The sequence below is a fragment of the Furipterus horrens genome, unplaced genomic scaffold (genome assembly GCF_987537825.1).
Source record: "Furipterus horrens unplaced genomic scaffold, mFurHor1.1.pri manual_scaffold_6, whole genome shotgun sequence".
Classification (NCBI taxonomy): domain Eukaryota; kingdom Metazoa; phylum Chordata; class Mammalia; order Chiroptera; family Furipteridae; genus Furipterus; species Furipterus horrens.
Window position 1 is genome coordinate 48,392,166 of NW_028327176.1, and position 22,048 is coordinate 48,414,213.

The window sequence follows — 22,048 nt, forward strand, 5'->3', positions numbered from 1 at the left end:
CCTTTCAGTTGTGTTTTTACCTTTCTTGAACTAATAAATCATAATATGCTGAAAATGTTGCTTATTCTTTTCCATCTTCAATATTAAAATGGCAACACAAAAATTCACCAATTTTGATAAGTTTTTTTAAATGCACGCTGATATGACAGCTGTCACAATACAATCTAACAAAATTGTTTTGAATGAAGTTAAAGACGACTAAATGCTACTAGAGCCATCTTTTGAAAAAAACCATATGAACCATTTGGCCAAACCAATAAATACACAGACATGGAAAGATGCTAAATATATTCTAATGTGCAAAACACAAATTACAGAGAAATTTGCACAATATGACCCCATTTATGTACAATATTAAATGTGGAAATATATATGCTTATAGAGAGAGAAAGAAAATGTTGATATGTATACACAAAAAACTATCCCAGAAAGTTCTGGAAAATGGGACACAGGATGCTAGAAGGGAAATTTTTGTTTTATATCTTCTATACAGTTTTAAGTTTTGCTTTTTAATGACAAGTCTATAGTACTCTTTCAATTAAAAGGGAAAGAAAGCATCATTCTAATTAAGTAGATAATCTGCTTCAAGAATAACTCAACCCAACACCAGCAGTATCAAATTGATGACAGAAATGTAGAATTTTGCCATTCCTGAACTGAAAGGAACTCAGATACCATCTAGTTCACTCCTTCATGGTATATGTAAGGAAACTGAGGTCCCACGACAAATTTAAGGCACAGTGGGTACTAGACTATTTTCCCAAATTCTCCATCCTTATTTCGGATCCTTGATGGTACCCCATCCCCCAAGTCTCTCAGAGTAGAAGATGGGGAGCTACAGTGACAGCTCAGGGCTCTGCAGAGGAGCCACGAGCTCCCACCAGCCCAGTCTCTCTTTCCAACTTTTCCCACATCCCAATAGTAGCTTTAATGTGGTAGGCGTTTCTTTTTCCAGCACAATCCAGGCTGCTTAATACCTCCTTGCCTGTGCTCTCATAGTTCCTCCTGCTTCAGGCATTCTTACCTTCACTGCACCTTAGAATCACCCAAAGAGATTTAAAAGTTTCCTAAAACTAGATCACATCCAAGCCTAAGTGGGTACTTGAAATATCGGCAGGACCACTCTGTGAAGTACATGATTTTCTAATCACTATGCTGTACAATTGAAATGAATACAGAAAAAATATTTAATATAAACTGTAATTGAAACATTTTTTTAATAAATTTTTAAAAATCTCTGGTAGTGGGAGGCAGGCCCAGGAGTTCTGTAAGCCACCCAGGTGATTCCCAGGTGCAGCCAAGGCTTGAGTGCCTTCTTCCACCCTCATTCTTTGGCAGGTAATGCCTATTAGTCCTTAAAAACTCTCTCTAGGACTCCTCTGTGACCCCATTTACCCTGTATACATATCTTTACCATTGGCCTTTCCACATGGAATTGAGAATAATCATTCATGTCCGTAAGCTCCTGGGGGACAGTAGTAATACCTTACTCTTCTTTGAACTGCTGGTGTTTATCGCAGGTAACACATAGTAAATGCCCAATAAATATCCGTAGAACTGAACTCCCTTCATCACAGCCCCCATGAAATCAATTCATCTTTCCATGATCTCTCAAGTCAGCCCCCTTCTTTCTACATCTACTGTCACTACATATCTCTACCCAGACCCTATCCATAACCTTCTAACTAGGCTTTCTTTCTCCATTATCTCTCCTCTCCATTTAGTCTTTCCCACCTCCTTCCTATGTCCTCCAGATCATGTCAATTCTGCTAAAATGAATACAGTGTCAAGTCCAAATCTAACACCAGGTCCTCAAAACCTGGCCAGAATCCATTTCTTTTAACCAAATTATCTAAACCTTGGAAATTAGGAAAGAAATTTGCTGCTTAACTTTTCAAAGTCATCCTGGAGAGTTGTGAAAAAAAGCCTGCTTTGGCGCTATTAAATACTTTAGAGAAATGCACATTTTGTTTGGCTTAACTACTTAACATTGAACCTGGCCCAGATTCTATAAAGTTGGGTGAATGTGTATAAATCTGGCAAGCTACAAATAATTTTCTGTCCAGTATAATTGCAAATGAATTATGTCTGGTAGAAAAAATAGTGCCACGGGTTATGGCTTATTGTTCTCCAGAACATTAACCAGAGTCACATCTAACATTGCAGCCTTCTTTTAGCACTTCTTCTTTTGTTGATTACATATGCTTTGGTCTCTCGGATTTTTCTGTGAACCAGCTTCCCCCTCTGTTGGTTCTCTAAATTATTAATGAGTTAAATAAATCTTTAACATGAGCTCATTGTGTATCTGTACAAGAATTTATTTTTAAACTTAAAAAAAATTATACTTTGGCACCTCACTCCAGAAGTCCAACATACTATGTACTTATCAGTGTGGCCTTATGCCTAGAGGCCTTTGCTCTTGTCATTTACACTAACTAAAAATTCTCACCTTGACCTAACATCTTTCCAACTCTTATTTTTCAAGGCCCTTCTCACAGTGCTCCTCTCTCTGAAGGCTTTCCCAGTCTCTGAATCTAATGTATTCTGTTCTTCTGTGTTCATTCTCACTGTGGTTGACTTCTCTCGATCCCTGTTGTGGCAGTTCCTGCTCTGCATCCTACCCACTCCATTGCATGACTTTCTCCTGCCAAAGCATCCAGCTCAATGCCTAACCAATAAATGTCCACTGGCTATTTGTTTAATTGGGAATAATCAGTCTTAAGCAACCCACTATTTCAACACTTGGCCTCAGCCAAAATCTAAGCAACCAAAAGATGATGACTGGGGTGTTTCCAAACTGTTTCTTTTTTTTCTTTTTCTTTTTTTACAAACCACAGAAGATGATTGAAATTGAACAGGCATTTATTGAGCACCTTCTAGGTGCCAAAAGCAAAGATGAATAAGACCTGGAACTGGCTTATCCTCTCAGGAGTCACTGAACTTGCTTTCCAAGCCTTCTGTGCTCTGTTTAAAAAGAAACATTAAATCCTAAATGAGTTACTGAGAGCTGTGCAGGCTAAGTTTACCAAGTGTTTTCCTTGGCCAGGGGTGTCTTCCTGAGGTGGAGGAACTGGTGGCCACAAGGGTTCTCAGCCAGCTGTGGCCCCCAACCTCCCTGGGGTGGTTTGGTTCGTGGTAGAAGGTAGCAGTTGCCCAGTAGAGGCCCTATTGGGACCCTGGAGACAGGATATGGGCTAAGCTCAGCCTCAGCCTGGGACTTCCTTCTGTGGGATTCTTTAGTAGCCATCTCTTCCAAGAGCTCTCTTTATACCACAAGTCCACAAGCCCACAAGCCCACAAGCCTGACTCCAAGTTTACCTCAACTGTGCCGAAAGGTACAACTCTAGAGTTGACACACTATCCAAGTGCAACAAAAGGATATGTTGGAGACCTCCTAATACCCCACCAACACTGCAAAACAGCTCTCCACTCGCTGCTTCAGGCTTCAAAGGGATATTATGTTTTAATGAGCTGCTGTATAATTAATCAGCCTTTACCCCTCCCAGCCGAAATTACTAACGGAAATAAGCAAACACCCAGAATTTGCTATTTCCCTTTCTCCGTGCCAATAGTGTGGAAACGTTCCCATGTAAATCAAGGCTGGGTGTGGATGGGTTCTGGGCTCCGACAAGTCTGCTCTCCAACCTCATAACTCAGACTCCCTGCAGAGACCTTGGCTCCTCCAGAGGATGTCAGAGGTCGTGAACCCTGCCCTCATCCCTCCACATCTACTGTGCAGAGGGCATGGCTCTTGGTGCAGTCCACTTAGACAGACTAAGGACATTTAATCAACCGAAAGTCCCCAGGATCTAGCCACATAACCAATGATGGCCACAGGAGGCCTGTGGCTTTTAGTTTCAGCTTTGCCCTTGGCTGTGCTGCCTTGGGAAAGCTATTTACCTCTCTGGGATTCAGTTTCTTCATAATAATACAGAGTCAAACAGCCCAGGTTATATCCTGACTCCATCATTTATTGGCTGTGTGACGTGAGCTAGTGTCTTAACCTGAGTCTCAGAAGCTGTATCTGATGATAGTGCCTACCTCACAGGGTTTTGTGAGCATTAAATGATATAATATAAGTAAAGCACTTCATAGCAAGCACATAACAAGCACTCTTTAATATTAGTTGCTAATACTATTATTATTATTATAACTATTTTTATTACATATCGGGCAGTGTGCTAAATGCCTTAAAGATATTTTCTTGTTTGATTCTGACAATAACACTATGAAGTCATATCTATTTTTATATCTCCATTTTATAGGTGACGAAACTGGAACTCAGAGAAAAGAAGTAACTTAGTCAAGGTTATAATAACTAGTAATAGTAGGTCTGGGATAATAAAAATCTACACCACTGCACAACCACCGTAAGGCTTTGAGATGACTTATCTAAAGTGCTAAGAATGGCACATTAAATTCTCAGTAAGTGTAATAATTATTAGAAAAGAAACACAGATGCTAAGAAATGAGGCAGAATTCATTTCTAAGCCTTGTTCCTGACTTACCTGTGCAGCTCAGACCCTGCCAGAGGAAAGACACTCTTCACTCCATAAAGAGAAAGGACTCTACCTGTAATGAGCAGGGGACTCTGGGGGCAAAATGTGGGCAAAGGCCTTTTTCATTGGAGATTGTAGTGGAACCTGTGCTTCCACCTCACATAATTAGGAAAATCCAGAATCCACCTTAATGTATCTAAGACAGAAGGCTGAGGCTTCCCTGGCCAGCTCTGGCTCTAAACTCTCCTGCTGGACCAGACTCTGATCCATCCTCACCACTGTGGCCCTGTGGCTGACCCCAGCTCTCCACACTCCTCCAGGTGTGCATGTAGACCGTGCCTTGGTCCCCAAGCAGCACCAGCATCCTGGTGTGACAAACTTTATTGAATGTTTGGGAATTCACACAACTCAACAATTGTGCATTGTCCCCAGCACATGGAATTTCTTTACCACTACTCTTCTCTTCACACTTTGGCTTGCTGCCATTTTTCTTGAGTCCTTTCTCTCTCTTTGCATCAAAACAAACCCTCCCACTTATCCCTTCTTCTCTGAGTTCTGTACCTATTTACCAGCTCACCTGCCAAAAACTCAAAAGACCTGTTAGTTTCCTTTTTATTTAAAATATCTTCTACCTACAACAGCATTCCGATCAGTGGTGTCAGTTCATGCACTTTGGTTCTCAGTCCATAACAAGATAAGTACAGCTGTTAAGGTTTTATAGTAACGTGACAGAGTAATTTTATATCTACTGAATCTAATAATAAAAGAAAATAAGACTTGTGCTTTGTGTGTCTTTTTTATTTCATGTTTTTAATAATACAGTTTATTATATTTTGCAGAAGTACTGGTTCACGATGGACCAGAATTTTAAAAGCTGGTCTTTCACCATGGAACATTTAAGAAGCTCTGACCTAGACTGGTCCAGGAGGTCTGCCTTGTGGAGATAAAAATAACCCATTACTGTATATAACCAAAGAGAAAGGCCTTTTCCTACTCTGAGGAATTCTGTTCCTCTCTTAGAGCATCTGGTTTAACTCACAAAATGTTTTTTCACACTTATCAGTCACCAAAAAAAAATCAAAACATGACTTGCTAGTCATTGAAATTGATGGGGCAAGAGAAGGATGTAATGATAACAAAAATGCCCATTTGTACCCCCCATTAGTGTTCCCATGCATGATTTCATTTGATCTTCATGACATCACAATCAAGTGGCATTAGTATGCACCCTACTTTATGGATGAGGAAACCAAGGCATTGAGAAGTAAAGTGTATTGCCCAAGATGCTTCACCTAAAATCTGAGACCAGGTTTCAAAACCAGGTGCTTTGATTCCACACTCCATGCCCACCATGGTGTCAAACTACGATAAAAATCATTGGAGTAACTCACTCAGATGATAGTCTTATGGGGCTTGAGTAGATACCCAAATGCATTTTGTCCTTACCAGCCATCTTGAACTAAAACTGGCCCTTACATCTCTAGTTAATAAAAGCAGCTGTTTTTAATTCTCTATTCATGTTGCTTCACCCAAAAATATATGTGTCCCTCTCACCTTTGCTTTCCTACCTAGCTGCTACCTCCTTGACTCAGAAGAAAAAATCCATGAGTTGCCAGGGACCAACTTCAAGAACAAAAAGCAAAGCTCAGAAGGGAGTCTTGAGCTTTCCCTATCGTGTCCCTGCCTTGACCCCGGCTATCTAATATGTGCAGTTTTCTAATAAGGCAAACACTCAGGGTTGACATTAAGTGGCTTTATGGGGCATAGATACATGCTGACAAAAGAGAAGGCCAGAACAAGTGTGGGGCATAAGTTGAAAACCAATTAAGATTATAATCTGATTAAACTATTGCCCAAAAGAAAACCAGAGGGGTTTCTTAGAACCTTATTTCTGTGATTTCTATTTCTCCTATTTTTATAGCATATAAGTAATTAAAATTATGCCCACAATACATGTGGCTTCATTCAGCAGGCATATTGAAGAATATTACATTTAGTAATTTACATACACCAGAAACGCAATACATTAGGTTATCCAGAAAGTTAAGAGCAGCAGGCCAACATGGACTAATCTCTTATGTAACGTCTGCAATAGCTGATTGCAGGTGCACAAACAGAGCTTGGATTTTCCTATGAACCATTTTCTTGTAAATGAAACATTTAATTATGGAGCTGAGTCCATAAATAGACTGTTACACTGGTAGGGGAAGATGGATGCAGCTATATTGCTGGATTAGCAGGGGAATATCTTACAAGGAATTCATCAATGCCACAGATAATTAATTACAGCTCACCTTCTCCCCACATAGCCATGCCTTTATCAGCCAGCATTAGGGAAACAGCAGATGGCCAACCAAATACAGAGTGCAATTTTCTGTCAACTCATTACTTACAGAATCATGGATTAGATATGAGACCCCTGGAAGGTCACCTAGGCCATTCCCCTGAGTCCAGCGCAATCTGCACCTAACTTGTCTTGGTCACACAAGTACCTATTTCCCTTATTCAGATATTATCTCCAGAGAAAGTATATGTCACTGTGTGCAGAAGTCTTGAATTCCAGGGACTCTGAGCCCTCCCCTTGGGAAATATTCCCTGAAGACTAAATATATCTCAGGGCCTTTTCCTCAATATTTGGACCACTGTGCCCAAGTGGTGCTGAAGGTCTCATATCTCTTAGGTCTTTTGGGTCCTGCTGGGTTGCTGTGCTGTGATTGCCCATTGCTGGATACCAGCTAGACAGTACAACAAGGATTCTTCTTCTCAGGGTACTTTTATAAAAAAGTCAAAAGACAACTGAAAAGTTGCAGGCTTCCTGATTATTTTAAGGTCATTTACTTAAGATGTAAGTATTTGAAAGTTTACCACTTAATTTTTATCTGCATCTATCAGGGTTGCTCAGTTATACCACAGTCAGTTGTACAGAGAAAATGAAGTCTCTTTGTTCCCCAAAAGCTTCTGCTCTTCCTCCTAGGCCCCTGTCTAGCTAGGTAGCTGCAAAATCTTAGACTTCAGAAATAATGGAATTTTAGTTCCATCCCTTAGAAAGTGTCCACTTAGACACTCAGTCTTTTCAAAATTGAATTCCCTGTTAGGACTCATTTGGTTGTTTCTTTTTGGATGAGTCAGTGTATTTAAATAAATTTTGGTGTCTCAGATTTAATCTCGCCTTCTTTGTCCTGAGAATGTCTGATATAGGAAGGGATCTTTGCATCCTCTCGCTAGCAGTGGGGAAGATTCTCTGCATACTCTCTGATCCCACCTGCACAACACCCAGAACAGATCTGTTTCTTAGAGTAGTGACAATAGCAGTGATAATGATAGGGTGGGGTTGGGGCATAAAGGGACACTGTCATTTGAGACCAACATGCTGACACTCACTGCCAGAGTATGTGGGTCCCACCCACTGCAGCCTCTTCACTCTGTCCACAGGGCTCAGACTTGTTGATAGACTGTCCCAGCCCTCTCCTAGGTTCTCACCAGGTAGATGGGCCTTCCTGGGCTCCTTACAAGCCACAGTCAGACCATGGTAACCAACACTATGGCCTCTGGTTTTGCCATCTGTCCTGCTTCTACTGCCTAGCATCTTCTTCACCATACCCCCAAGCCACAGTGGAGTCTCCTAGACTCTCTCTGTCTCTGTCTCTGTCTCTGCCTCTGTTTCTCTCTCTCTCTCTCTCCCTCCCTCTCTCTCTCTCTCTCTCTCTCTCTCTCTCTCTCTCTCTCTCTCTCTCTCTCTCTCTCCCTCTCTCCCTCTCATACAAACACACACACGCACACACACACACACACAAGCACATGCACGCACATGCACACCACTCAAGAGAGCACACCACCAGCCCACTAGCCCAGTGTTCTTCTCTGTGCTTATATGGACACAAGGGATAAGAATCCAAAGGCACGAGAAAAACCAAAACCCTTAAGTTTTCTTTCCTTCTCTACTTGACCCCATTCTCCTTCCCATATTAGCTAGTGCAGAAGGGCAGCCTTTGCCTTTTACTCCAGCTTGTCTTTCCCCTAATATGAGGATGCAACCTCATAGCCCAGCCATCAGGGCAGAAGTGGCGTCCTCTTTCCATATGGGAGCACCTCAATGACATAAATACTACAAACATAGTGGCTCTTCAGCTGCAAATTCACTGGCAACTAAGAATACTGAGAACAAAAATAATTGATTTACTATCTCAGAATGTACTTTCATTACATTTGGCTTTCTCTTATAAATCCTATGCCTCTCACCAGCTACCTTCACACTCACACAAACACACCCAGTCTTGCACATATAGCAGACACACACATGTACGCACACTCCTTATTACCTCAGACCAGAGAAAATGGCAGTACCGAGATTCAGACCCACAGATTATCCTGTTTTACTCACTGACTAAAGACTGAATCCTTCAATCCTTTTCCAGAAGACCTATCACTGCAAGAGTCATAAAGATCATGGAAATGGTTAGTTCATTCCATGATGATTTATTTTTTACCTTGAAGACTTAAAATACTCCACTATACATGAAAAAGTGTGTCAAATTCTTTCACACAATGTTACCATTAAACCCCAAAACAAACACACACAGGATTTTTTTATAACTAGATCTCAAATTGACATGTTTTCAATTTCCATTCTCTTATCAATTATATTTATGAAGTCCCTAGTTAAGCTTATGTACATCCCTTACTATATGCACATGGCACATAGTAGACTCTTTAAAAATGCAAGATGGGTCGAATTCAACCCTCAAGGTAATGCCATAGTGAAGGGAGGAAGCAACATCAGCTAGAAACTCTTACAGTTTCTAGCAATATGAGACCAAACTTCTTAATCATGAGGTATTTTGTGAGAAATTTTTTTTCCTTAGCTATTTATTTACTAGCTCAGTTCTCATCATTATGTATGGAATATACAACATTGTGGAAAGATTTATGGGCCAGATTTTAATCTCAGCTGCAGGGCACACATCAGTGCTTATCTGTAAATGGAGGTGTGCTTTATGTGGTCATTGTTTCATGTGATCACAGGGCTCAGCCAGGCAAATGACTGCATATCTAAAGCCCAAGAGAAAGAACAACCTTGGAGGAGTAGAAGGAGCTGGAACAGAGGGCAAAGTGCCTGAGAGAAAGGTGTTTGTTATGGACTCTTAAACCATGGCACATAAATTCAATTACTCTCAAACATGGTCGGTGGAGACGAGGAATTTATGCCTGAGATGTGAAAATCCCATTGGTATAGCAGACGCCCGCCCGCCCCCCACAACCATGGTGCTTCCCTTAGGTGTGAGCTCTGGCATAGCACACAAACACAGAAGCCAGGTTTTTTCCTGGAAATCTGATCCCTCCGCTCTCTTCCTCTGCATTCCTGGCTGAGAGAGGAGCTTCATGGATGAAACTGAAAGGACACATAAGATGTGGTTTAAAGTTGCTATCAGTGGTGTCTCAGTGACCTCTCCCTGCCCTGTGAGGCCCAGCCAAGCTGGCTTTCTCATCAGGGCCTGCAAGAGGAGCAGAGCTGGGCTCCACTGGCAGCAGCTCCTGTTACAGGGCCAAGAAAGGCCCTACTTAATGTCTCGTGGGCCTTTGACACCTGATCCTCAGTCACTGTCTTCCACGGACCTAATGGGCCAGAATATGTCTTTCAGATGAAAACAATGTTTTTGAACTTGAGAGCTCATCTATTTTCTTACAGAGAAGATACATTTGAAGTGAACTTCAACTGTGTTCATTCATTCATTCATTCATTTATTAAGTATCTGTTAATGGCCTAGTCTACTAGGTTGGGTATATGGCACTGATTAAAGAACAGAACTCGCTTAAGGTTTGTGTTTATTTTTACCAAAATTATCTTCAAAGGAGTTGAAAGATGATATAAGGAAACAACTGCCCAAACATAGCCTTAAAGAACTCTGGACCAGAGTCACTGTACTCCTTAGCCACCTGGGTTTGGAGGTGAGGAGCATGACTAAGTAGAAAAGACCCCAGCCATCACAGACCACTTTCCCTGCTGACCTGTAATCATAAATCAAGAAACAGATCACAGCCTGAAGGATGTTCTAGGGAAGTGTTAGGACCAGGTGGCTACTCTCATCTATTCTATACTGTGTGTGTATATGTGTGTGTTTAGGAATAGTATCTCCCAGAAATTCCTGTCCTCCCAGAATCTCAGAATGTGACCTTACTTGTACACAGAGTCTTTACAGATGTAGTTAGTTATGAATCTCAAGGTGAAATCACTTTGAATTTAGGGCAGGCCTTAAATTTAGGGTAGTCCTTAAATCTAATTACTGATGTCCTTATATGAAGGGGAGAGATTTCTGATCAAGATAGCAGTATAGGTATTATGGCTCACCTCCTTGCACAACCACATCAAAATTACAAGTAAAATATAGAACCATCATCTTTCAGAACCATCAGAAATCAAGTTGATTGGAAGTCTAACAACTATGCTATTAAAGAAGTCCCATCTATCCAGACCAACAGAAGGGGCAGAGATGCAGAATGGGCTGGTCCCACATCCAGCCCATGGTGGATTAAAATTCGGGACAGCTTTTCCTTCCTTGCTGCTTGAAGATTAGCTTCCCTCATGAATGACACAGTGACTATCCGGACCAGGAAGTTCATGACCAACAGACTACTTCAGCAGAAACAAATCGTCATTGATATTCTTCACCCTGGCAAGGCAACAGTACCCAAGACAGAAATTCAGGAAAAAAATAGCCAAAATGTATAAGACCACACCAGATGTCATCTTTGTGTTTGGATTCAGAACTCATTTTGGTTGTGGCAAGACAACTGGCTTTGGCATGATTTATGATTCCTTGGATTATGCAAAGAAAAACAAACCCAAACATAGACTTGCAAGACATAGCTTATATGAGAAGAAGAAGACCTCAAGAAAACAGAGAAAGGAACGCAAGAACAGAATGAAGAAAGTCAGGGGGACTGCAAAGGCCAATGTTGGTGCTGCAGAAAGTGAGCTGGAGATTGGACAAGAGAAGGAGTAAAGATTCTTCAGTGACTTTATCTGTGGTGATGATGCAGATTTTTCATGAGAGGATTAATAAAAGACCTTTTATGTGTCTGGTTATTTGAAATACAAAAAAAGAAAAATTCAGTAGGGATATCTCAGGAGAGAGGAGTCCCAGCCCCACACCAGGCCCCCCAGCCCAGGGTTCCAGTGACAGGAAGATAAGACCCCATAATTTCTGGCTGCAGAAACCAGCAAGGATTGAGTCAGTGGAAGCAGTTCCGTTTAAAGAACTCACACACAGACTTACTCAGTCTTACTCCCTCTGAGCTCCAGCACTGAGGTAGCAGCTTCAAAGGCACCTATGGTATATGGGGAGGAACTGAAGTGTCTGGTATCAAAGCAAGAGCTGGGGGACAGCTTTCTTGTAGACAGAAATGCAGGTGTAGGTCATTGTTCCGTGTCTGAGCCCTCCCCCTACAGAGCCACAGAGCTGGCAGGTGGGTGCCTAACTAACACTGTTCGTCACACCCTGGAGATCCCCTGAGACTCTATATCCCACCCAACTTATGGGCTCAATGAACTGTTAACCATGACTTTTTCGTATGAATGACTGGTCTTGGCTCATGCTTCACACCTTCCTAAATCCTATCAAACAAGCAACAGCCAGCCTCAGTGAGCCCCCAGCAGTAGTACCTCTTGCTAAGTAATCCAGACCCAGCACTAGCAGCAGCCATCTCAGACTGCTTTATAGCTCAGGAGGATGGCCTTGGGCTAAACACAGAAGGGGGCTGACCTTGGCCTGCACCACCCAGGAAACCCCAGGGCTTACACACCCAGTAGACAGCTGCAGACCAGGTCAGAGCATCACCACCACGCCTCTGCACAGCTGATTCTCCTCAGAAGGCAGAGGTCAGTGGTCACAGCCAGTCCTTACAGCTTGGGAAACTCCATCCCACTGATATCCCAACAGCAACCAAGACTCAACTATAAGAGAAGGAAGTAATCAGCCCACCATGAAGGGTGCACCTTGAGTACCCAGCTTGGGTGATAGGGGAGGCTCTGCTATTGGACCCTGCAGGATGCCTACTACATTAGGTCATGCTACCAAGACAGGGTGTCAGAGCAACTCCACCTAATACATAGAAACAAGCACAAAGAAGCTTCCAAAATAAGGAGACAAAGAAACATGGCCCAAATGAAAGAATAGATCAAAACTCTAGAAAAAAGAACTAAACAAATTGGAAATAAGCAATCTATAAGATGCAGAATTCAAAACACTGGTTAGAAGGATGCTCAAGGAACTTAGTGAGGACCTCAACAGCATAAAAAAAAGGCCCAGTAGAAACAAAGAATAAACTAATTGAAATAAAGTACAACTTATAGGAAAACAATAGTAGAGTAGATGAAGCAGAGAACCAAATCAATGACTTGTAACAGAAGGAAGCAAAAAACAACGAACCAGAAGAACAAGAAAAAAGAATCCAAAAATATGAGAATAGTATAAGCAGCCTCTGGGACAACTTCAAGAGGTCCAGCATTTACATCATAGGAGTGCCAGAAGGAGAAGAGAAACAGCTAGAAATTGGAAATCTATTTGAAAAAATAATAAAAGAAAAATTTCCTAATTTGTTGAAGGAAATAGACATGCAAGTCCAGGAAGCACAGAGAGTCCCAAACAAGATGGATGCAAGGAGGCCCTCTCCATAACACATCATAATTAAAATGCCAAATGTTAAAGACAGAGAATCTTAAAAGCTGCAAGAGAAAAGTTGTTAGTTACCTACAGGGGAGTTCCCATAAGACTTTCAGCTGATTTTTCAAAAGAAACTTTGTAGGCAAGAAGGAGTTGGCATGAAATATTCAAAGTCATGAAAAACAGGGACCTACAGCCAAGCCTAGCAAAGCTATCATTTAGAATGGAAGGGCAGATAAAGAGCTTCCCAGAAAAAATAAAACTAAAGGAGTTCATTATTACCAAACCATTATTATATGAAATGTTAAAGGGACTTATTTAAGAAAGATAAGAAGATCAAAGCTATGAACAATAAAATGGCAATAAATACATACCTATCAAAAACTGAGTCTAAAAAACAAACTAAGCAAACAAGAAGAACAGAAACAGAATCATGAATATGGAGAGTGTTTTGATGGTTGCCAGATGGGAGAGGGGTGTGGGGGGAATGGGTAAAGAGGTGAGGGGATGAAAAAGTACAAATAGGTAGTTACAGAATAGCCATGGGGATCTAAAGTGCAGTATAGGAAATGAAATAGCCAAAGAATTTACACACATGACCCATGGACATGAACAACCGTGTGAAGATTGCCTGAGGGAGTTGAGAGTGCTAGGTGTAAGAGGGCAAAGCGGGAAAAATTGGGAGAACTGTAATAGCACAATCAATAAAGTATAATAAAACAAAGAAGAGGATCCGTGGCTGGTGTGGCTCAGTGTATTGAGTGCTGGCCTGAGAACCAAAAGGTTACTGATTCAATTCCCAGTCAGAGCACATGCCTGAGTTGTGAGCCAGGTCTCACCCTCTTTTTCTCCCTCCCTTCTCCTCTCTCTAAAAATGAAAAAATAAAATATTAAAAAAAAAAAAAAAAAAGAGGAGAGGATGTAGAGAGATACACAGAGAAAAAGCTCATGGGATGATGGAGGTAGAAACTAGAATATGTCTATAAGAAAAGGATTGCTGGCAATCACCAGAAGCTAGTAGAAAGACAAGGTCATCTCTCCCTTAGAGACCCCAGAAGGCATTAACTCTACCAACACCTTGATTTCAGACTTTTTGACTCCAGAACATTGATGAATATATACTTACATTGTTTTAAGCCACCCAGTTTGTGGTAATTTGTTGCCATAGACCTAGGAAATTAACACATCTTGGGAGTTGTCAATAATCCTCAGCACTAGATCTGCCTCCACTTCTTACATTGTCTTCCCCTGGACAGTTCCTGCCACCTAAGCTCCAAATACCTTGTTTTTGGACTAGAAGTAGGTAGAGGACAGAATAAGCAACCATCCCCATTTTCCTACTCAGTGATGTGAAGGCTATCCTGGCTTGCAAGAACCCATCATCTACATCTCTTCCCAAATCCATGTTCAGTGACATCATGTTAGTGCCTTGAAATTCAGATGTGATGGGGGCATTTACACCACAGAAATTGGCAAACAATACATTTCAGGGCTTTTTCCCTCAAAGAGCCAACTGTTAAACACTTAGCAGCACGCCACTCTCTCAATCTTTCACAACTCTCTTCATAGCTCCACTCTGTCCTATTCCTGCCAGAGAATGAAGGGGTCAGAAAAATGACACTCATGTGATTATAAGCAAAGCTGCAACCTTCTCTTTACTAAGAAGGCACTTGTTTAGCTTCATTTTCCCTCTGAGTTCCGATCATTACTCCATGTATTATTGTATATGAGGTCAACCCCCCATGGGCATTTGATTATTTATAACTTCAGAAAGTTTCTTTTGCACAGTTATTTGCCAGGCTTTCATCTGCTGCAGGCAGCTTTTGATAGAAATATGGAAAATGGCCTGAACTTTAAATGACAAACAGATGAGGAGGTCTGATGAAAATCACACATGTTTGAACACCATGTGTTTTCACATGAAATATATATGGGATTTTTAATTGATGTTGACTCTAGCTCATGGTAACATTTTTAGCTATCTTAATTAGTGGGTTACAAGAAACAGTAAAGGAAGGAATGTGATCAAGGTGACCCTAGAGGAAATCTGGCTTTGAGGGACTTCTCTTTACACCCTGTCTACCCCTCCCCAACCCAGTCTCCATTATCTCATTGAAAAGGAAGCACTCTCTTGTCCAACCTAGTCCTCCAAGCGCAATGCAACATCAGTAGTCGTGCTTGACTTGGCTATCTTCCCTAGTCACGTAGGATCCTAAACAGACACTCTGGCCTTTGTATATATTTTAGGTGGTCATTGATCTTGCCTCACATATTCCCAGTTGTCCACCTTTGGGGCACATGATGGGATTGTAATTCCTAGCCCCTTGTGGTTGGATGGGCTCATGGAACTAGTTCTGGTTGATGAGTTAGGAGAAGATGTGGTACATGTCACTTTCTGGGCCAGAGCATTTAATTTCCAATGTAAGTCCTTTCAGAGCTTTCTTCCCCTCAGGTTGTGTGACCTAAAACATTAGAGATTGTAGCTGCCCCATTAGACTGGGTTATAGAGGACAACTGAGTCCCCAAACACCTGAAAAGGAACATGTAAGCACACGAGATGTAACACTGTGTTGTTTAGATGTAACACTGAGATTTGAAGGCTACTTCCACAGGAAAATTCAGCCTATCCTAAATATTAGGCCATCCCTCCTTGCAAGAGCACCAGAGCTTGAATAGTGCCAGGACTCAACTTCAATCAGAGCTCAGGAAATGAATAGTGAGGGTTACAGACTCGGACCACTTTAAAAATTATAGAAGGTGATTCTCAAATGGACTTACAAATTATGAAACAAAGGCCAACCCCTTCATTTGCCCCAGATGAATCTGAGGCACAGAGAGGGACATTTCTTGTTTTACATCATCCAGCTACTTAGTGGTGTTTCTGCATATACCACCTCTTCCACTAAGGAACTAAGTTCCCTTGATCTGATCACAATTTCTCTGGATTTTAGAATCCTCATTGTATAATCCTACTTTGAGGTTTCATGCTGCAGAGAATAGGATCTGGAGTCAAACTGGCTGACTCAGCTCTGCAATTTACCAGCTGTGAGCTTTACCCCAGGTTCTTGAAGCTCTGCTGGCCTCATGTCCAACATCTGCTGAGTGGGGATGGTAATAGGGTTATCGTGACGACATCTAAATGAGATCTATTAAAAATGCTTAGTGCAGTGCCTAGAATATACACAGCCCAATAAACATTTGCCATTGTTATTACATTCATGGAGTTCTTTCTGGGTGCCACTCCCAGGGAGAAAAGCTAGGACAACTAAGAAATTGTCCCCAAAAGAAAGGGTGTAGATTCCCTATATTGTTCTATTTGGATAGAAACTAAAAAGTACTAAGCAGATTCACTGCATGTTCTATTTGGATAACTCCAATCTTTGCAATACACCCAAGATAGTTGGTTATTTTGCCCAAATTATTCAGACAATTACCTCAGCTCTCCCTTTGCTTTAGCTATAAAGCCCAGGGCAATAGCAATTGATTTATTAAACTTCATCATCCCAAGACCCTGTAAGTTCTATTTTAGCATCAAAAAAAGGAAAATGTCCTTCAGAAAGCTGGCAAAGGCCCAGGAAAGAATGAAATAATTCCTGTGAACCCTGTTTGATCCTAAAATGCCAACTCTAGGATTGTTACTCAGGTAACAGTGCATGGTTGTGAGTGCTGTTTGAATATCAGCAGGGAAAGAGTCCAAATTACAAAACACAGTATGAATTTGCAAGACGACTTTCTTATTTACTTTCTCCCCAATCCCCAGTGAGCTAATGACTATCTCTAAAATATTTTGGCAAAATTAAAGTGCCAGCTGTGGGCTCCAACCATAGGAATCAAACTACAGGTTACTATTTCTACTGAAAAACACAGACCGATTTTCCTCAAAAGGATTGCCACCACCTGAGAAGATTCTTTTCAAATGGTAAAAGATTTCTCATCCCAATTAGAAATAAGACTTAAATTGTAAGACACCCTGAGAAAAGTGACATTTAAATATTTCCTGAGTTTAAACAGATCCTTTGCTGATATGACACTGATGGAAGAGACAGTTCTAAGTATCTTGGTTTAGGGCAGAAAGGAAAAACCCATTGAATGAATAGCCTGGGAGTGCTATGGTAGATGATTTTTACCCAATCTCCTCTGCATCTAGCTTTATGGACAAGTCCAAGGGCTTCTCTAGATCAACACTTGAGTTCACGATCCAGCTAACCAATTTCACTTGGCACTTTGAGACTTTTCACTAACACAAGGACAGAAGTAACCACAGAGTGACAGGCCAGAGAAGATGATTGTAATGCAGGACCAGCAGCCAGAGGATGAAACCCGTGTCCAGCAAGGGCTATCTGGCATTTGCTTTTCCCCACTTCTGTCCATGCTTTCTGTTCTCTTTAGGATGGTGCCCAGGGTATCACTGCAGAGAACTGAGTTTCAGGGTCCAGAAATTGTTCTTAGATCTCAAGTTGAAAGGGATGGGACAGAGTAGTGCAGAGGGGAAGGCAGGGGATGTGTTCATCCACACTAATGTTTTATAGACTTGATGTCATAACATTTTGCTTTCCTCAGGGAGGGCAGAGCTTGGTCTATGAGTCAGCTGGGTCAGGCTTGGTTGACCTTGGATGGGCTCATTCATGTACCTGTGTTCAGCTGGTGGGAATACTGGAATTTGGTTGGTCTAGAATGGCCCCAATTTGGAGATCTTAACTTTTTGCATGTACCTTTCATATTTCTCCAGCAGGCTAGTAGCAAGAGTCACAGGATAAAAAGCATGAACACAGGAATGACATTAATTAAGACCATTTATGAAATCTATCTACTATAACATCTATCTCTCATTCATACTTAAGTGTGAGGCAATCAAAAGCCTATTGGAAATTTTGTGTAGGAGCACAGGGCATGTTGACAGCTGGTGGCCACTATAGGATAATCAGAGAACAGCCGACCTTTTCACTGGGGGCCCCCAAATGTCAGTATTTGGCTCTTTTCTTGGGAATGGTTAGCTTTTCCAGAGAAAAATCTCCTTCTAGGTTCAAGTATAGCCCCCAGCCATTTCTGTTTTAGTTTTTTCCTAGTTTTATTGAGATGTAATTGATAAATAATATTATTGAAATTTAAGATGCACAATGTGATGAGCTGATACCTGTATATATTACAAAATGATTACCATAATGAGGTTAGTTAACACATACATCACTCACATAATTATTGTGTCAGTGTGTGTGCATATGTGTGTGTGTTGAGAACATTTAAGATTTACTCTCTTAGCAACCTTCAAGTATATACTAAGGTATTGTTAACTGTAGTCACCATGATGTACATTATATCTCCCGAACTTACTTACCTTGTAAAGTTTGTACACTTTGATCAACATTTCCTCATTCCTCCCACCTTCATTCCACTATTTATATAAGTGTAATTTTTTATATTCCATATATAAGGGAGGTCATACAGTACATATTTGCCCTTCTCTCTCTACTTATTTCACTTAACATAATGCCCTCAAGGTCTATCTGTGTTGTTGCAAGTGGCAGGATTTCTTTTTTATGGCTGAATGGTATTCCATTGTATATATACTACACCTTTATCCATTCATTCATCAGTGGACACTTAGGTTGCTTCCATATCCTAGCTCTTGTAAATAATGCTGCACTGAACATGGGGATGCAGATATCTCTTCAAGATAGTGATTTTATTTCCTTCAAATAAATACCTAGAAGTAGGATTGCTCTATCATATGGTAGTTCTATTTTTAATTTTTCAAGGAACTTCCAACTATTTTCCATAGTGGCTACATCCCCACCAACAGTGCCCTAGGACTCCAGTTGTTCTATAACCTCATTAACACCTGTTACCTCTTGTTTTTTTGATATCAGCCATTCTAACAGGTGTGAGGTGACAACTCATTGAGGTTTTAATTCACATTTCTCTGATGATTAGTAATGCTGAGCATCTCTTCAGGCACCTACCTATTGGTCTCTGTATGTCTTTGCAAAATGTCTATTCAAGTCCTATGTCCATTTTTTAATCAGATTAATTGTTGTTGCTTTGCTATTGAGTTGTATGAGTTCCTTATATATTTTGGATATTAACCCCTCATCAGATGTATGGTTTGAAAATATTTTTCTCATTCCACGGTCTATCTGTTCAATCTGTTGGTTGTTTCCTTTGCTATGTTTCTCCAGGCTAATAATTCCGAGAGCAAGTGGAGGAAGAGCCTCACCTCTGCCCTTTCTGTACCCAGCATCTCCAAGTCCAGGACTTCCCAGATCCCTTTCTGCCTGAGATTAAATCTCTGGGCTTCTAGGGGTGGGGATGGAGGAGAGGATACTGTGGGAAGAAAGGTGGCAAGGAGAGGTTGCCTGGTTGTGACGGATTGGTGAGGGATTCTTGGTCCCTGGTGCAGTCTCTGAGTGCTGAGACTTTCACCCAACTTTCCTGATGGTGCCTTATGGTGCCTGGCATCACCCAGCATGGGAGCCTCCTGGGATTCTGTTCGGAAATAAGGGTATTTCCCAGCAGTATCCCTTTTTCAAAAACACTGAAGCTCCAACTTGAAATTGAATACTTCTGGGGAATCTGAATAGGGCTTGGGAGATGCTCACATTTTTTATATTTTAGTACTGCTTGACTTTAAAGGGTATGCATATATTTCTATAACAATTTTTAAATTTAATTTTAAAAGAAACATAAACATAAGAGAAAGAAGAGTTTTGACATTTTTGCTTAGACATTTATTTGGAAGCTATAGTCTGAACAACAACTAGCCCAGTCCCCTCTCCATGTCTATTTGCTTTTATGGGGAAAAAGTAGCACTTTTCAACCTTATTCACTTCATGGCACAGAGAAAAAATGATAATATTTATATAGCATTCTGATTACTCATGACCAGAGGCAACTTGGCCCAATGGCTGATCCCAGGCTTCCCAGGCCTGTCTCAGGTACTCCAAGGACCAACGGTACAACAGCTAGACACACTTGTAATTTGAGTATGGCACACTAGTAAGGAAGCGCTCCCTCTATCTGTGGTAATGAACCCATTTTTCCCTTTATTTCTAATCCATTACAGACCAAGACACATTGTACTTCAAGTGACTGGTACACAGCTCACGTCACATACCACTCACCACCCACAAGTTCAGTAACACCCAGACTGTTCCACACCCTATTCAATGAAAAAACCCACTAATAATACACTTGGAGACACAGCAATGTCAAATAGATTTAAATGTTTCTAAATGCTTCCCCATTTCTGTAATTTTCTTTTCATGGACCAGTAATAAAGATCTAAAAGTTTCCTGACCAAGGAAAGCAAAGAACCAAAAAGTCATTTAGATCTAAAACAATGACCATTTTTCTTTGCTATTTTTTAAAATCTGTTTCATTCCAATTAGTTTCATGTGTCAATAACCACACCCACAGCCCTTGTAAGACATTCTCCTGCCTTAGAAAATTAATCCAAAGCCTCATTTTCAGATGAATATGTTGAAAGCCAGAGAGATAAGGGGCTATCTCCAAATCCAGCTTGATGTTTTCATCCACAACTACAATCTGACCTGAAACAGAAATGTGTATTCTAGTTACTAAGTCTGTTTCATCAATATCTAAGATGACTTTCCGTTATGTTAATGCCCTAGTTGCCAACCATTACTTAAAATAAAAATGGGGCTGCCAAATTTATATTTGCTGAGTACAGGAATGTCTTAGTCCATTTCAGCTGCTATAACAGAAATTTATTTCTCTCAGTTCTGGAGACTAGGAAAACCAAGACCAAGGTGCTGGCAGATTTTGTATCTGGTGAGAGTCTGCTTCCTGGTTTATAGGTGGCAGTAATGAACCATCACATGGAAGAAGGGGTGAGAGAACTCTTGCGTCTCTTATAAGGTCACTAATTCTATTCATGAGGGCCCCACCTTCATGACATAATTGCTTCCCAAAAGCTTCACCACCAAATTCCACACATTAGCCATTAGGTTTCAAAATACAAATTTTGAGGGAACACAAACATTCAGTCTATAGCACGGTACATACACTTCTCCAATAGCCCCCAAGTCCCATTCTGACAGGTGGCAAGGGTTTGTGCTAAAGCCTGGCTCATGAGGCCAGAAACTTCTCTGGCAGAGTAGATGTAGAATCTTGACAGCAGGTACAAAGTCATGTCAATCAGAGCCATTATTCAGGCTGTCAAGTCTCCCCTGGTTACAAGGGCTCTGAACAAGCCAGAGCATATTCACAGGAGGGTCTGCAATCCTGAAACAATACCCCACGAGGCAAAAATTGAAACATCAGGAGATGTTCAGGCTGGAGAAAAGTCAAGGAGACACAGAGCTATTAATAAATATTTGAAGTGTTGTCACATAGCAGATGAATTAGACAAATTCCAAGGGGCCCCAGAAGTTCACACAAGGAGCGTATGTGTGGGAACGTCATCTTAAAGTACAGAAAAGCTTTCTGGCGACTGTAGCTATCTAATAACGGGATGATTATCTTGAAAGGTAGTGAGTTCCTTATCCCCAGAGATATTCAAGCAGGAATATTTGGAAAGGTTGCAAGTGTCACCAGATAAAATAAAGGATGCTCAGTTAAATTTGAGTATTAAAAAACTATAAATACTTTTTTAGTATAATCACATCTAAAATATTACATTGAATACATTTATACTGGAAAAGTCTAAGTATTTGTTAACTCTGGCCACCCTAAATATTGGGGGAACAATGTGGGCTATGATTTTACCACTCTTTTAAAGATTATAGGAAAGTATGCTAAGACAGTCAGGCTGTTGTTGGTCTAAATGAAAAACATAATTTTTCTAAAGAAAAACTGCTCTCCTGAGTCTCTTAGAGCTAATACAAACTACCCAGCTGTTCCAGCCAGAGCCGTCATTACAGAGCTCAATAA

At 40.9% G+C, this 22,048-nt stretch overlaps 1 pseudogene; it reads left to right on the forward strand.

The window, feature by feature from the left end:
- The first annotated feature begins 11,079 nt into the window (after nt 1-11,079).
- Nucleotides 11,080-11,500, forward strand: LOC150006096 (small ribosomal subunit protein eS24 pseudogene; annotated as a pseudogene).
- The last annotated feature ends 10,548 nt before the right edge of the window (nt 11,501-22,048 follow it).